Source organism: Enhydra lutris, unplaced genomic scaffold (genome assembly GCF_002288905.1).
Source record: "Enhydra lutris kenyoni isolate GAN:26980312 unplaced genomic scaffold, ASM228890v2 scaffoldscaffold4455, whole genome shotgun sequence".
Lineage (NCBI taxonomy): Eukaryota > Metazoa > Chordata > Mammalia > Carnivora > Mustelidae > Enhydra > Enhydra lutris.
The window spans coordinates 1-1679 of record NW_019158539.1 but is presented as its reverse complement, the minus strand read 5'-3'; the positions used below and the strand labels follow the sequence as shown (position 1 = coordinate 1679).

Genomic DNA, 1679 nt, shown 5'->3' with positions numbered 1-1679 from the left:
CCCCCCCCCCTTGATCTATGCTTTCTTTCATGCATTCCAATAAATCATGGGACAAGTGACTCTAAAGCTACAATGGATTATTATCCCTACTACTACTTATATGTAAAACATCATCTGATGAAATAGGAAAACCAATAGTAAATATGTATGATGCATCAGTTGCCAAGGTTAGAACCTGTGTGTGAAGGACTATGCACACTCTATGAGGTATCCATTCCACCTCCAAATAAACATAGAGCATGGTTTCAAGGGAAATATGTAAAAGCCTTGAGCAGAGTCTGAAGGGATGATGAACTTTCCTCCTCCAAAATTCAAAAGACATGGGGGAGGCAGGGGAGTGGCAGAAGCCTTGGGTTATGGTATAACCTCAAAACTCACCTAGGGCCCAAATAGTTCTCCTGAGAATGTAAGCAAATGCAATCAAGATGGCCCAGACTGACAGTTTGTGAAAGGGATCCCAGACACATGCATTTAAGGTCATTACAGTGCAACAGAAAGTGATTTTATTGCTGTGAACACAATGCAACAAAGCTTGACAGAAGTTTCAAGATTGAAAGTAGGGGGTCTGGGTCTTTCTTTGCCCTCTTCCCTGTTGCCTTCTTTCAAAACACACAGAGCTCCAAAGCATAAAAGTATCTGATCACTCTTGTCCACAACTCTGTCCACTCCCCTTCTTCTTTCTTCTGTGGGAACCATGAAAATCAACAAAGAGAAAGAAAAGGCAGAAGAGATCATGAGAGAAACTGCACCAGGTGAGAGGGAATGTAAAGAAAACCTTAGTCTTAATCTAAGTGCACAGAAACTAGAGGATAGGGAGGGTCGCCCGTCTGAGGGGGGTTACAGGCAATGGTGTAGAACTGATTCTGGGGAGTAGTACTGTAGCGGCAGTTGGGATATGTCCCTCCAGTGCGACTGCAGTAAGTCATGCCAATACGATTTGCACTCTGGTGGCAGTTATTCTGGCCATTCCTGCAGGTCTTGTTGGGCAAAAGACAGGTAGCAGCCACATTCTGGAATGTGTCATGCAGAAAGGTGTTTTGAGGTTTACAGTGCTGAATAAGACTATTGACAGCACCCATTACATTGTTGCATTGTACGGGACCTGCTCTTATATGCTGAATTTCAAGTATTTGAAACCTAGTGAGTTGAGCCATAGTACCAGGGGGAAGCCCTGGCCCCCATGATCAACAGGAGGAGAGGAAAGGGTCCCAGAAGATCCAGCATCATCTCTTCTGTGTAGGAAAAGAGAAGAAAAGGAGAGAATGATTGTAGTAGAAGCCATAAGACCAAAATTATCATTCACAACCATTTAGATGTGTTTGTAACTTTTCAGATTTCATGGTCCTTTTCTTGTTCTTTAAACTGTATTCTTTCTGACATGAATCTTAAAATTCTAGGAAGGACCTGAAGCCCAGTAAGGAGGAATGGGAGGTAAGATGACCTTTCCTCTCAATAGCAGATCCCATTCTTCTTTTTGTCCTATAACTCCTGGTCCAGAAACTTGGCTCCTCCCTCCTCCCTCCTGGGATATTTCTCAAATATCTATGTGACCTGGACTTTCTGGCCATTGTCATGGCTCTGCTGTCCCCAGACCCCAGGCATCTCCTCTTACCTGGTCTCCTTACTGGGGCTCCTGTTAAGGATAGAGGCCGTGGTTAGTCCCAGGCTCAGAGGCTTTT

General features: G+C 44.1%; 1 pseudogene; it reads right to left on the bottom strand.

The window, feature by feature from the left end:
• Positions 1-486: 486 nt before the first annotated feature.
• Positions 487-1227, bottom strand: LOC111140586 (annotated as a pseudogene).
• Positions 1228-1679: the final 452 nt, after the last annotated feature.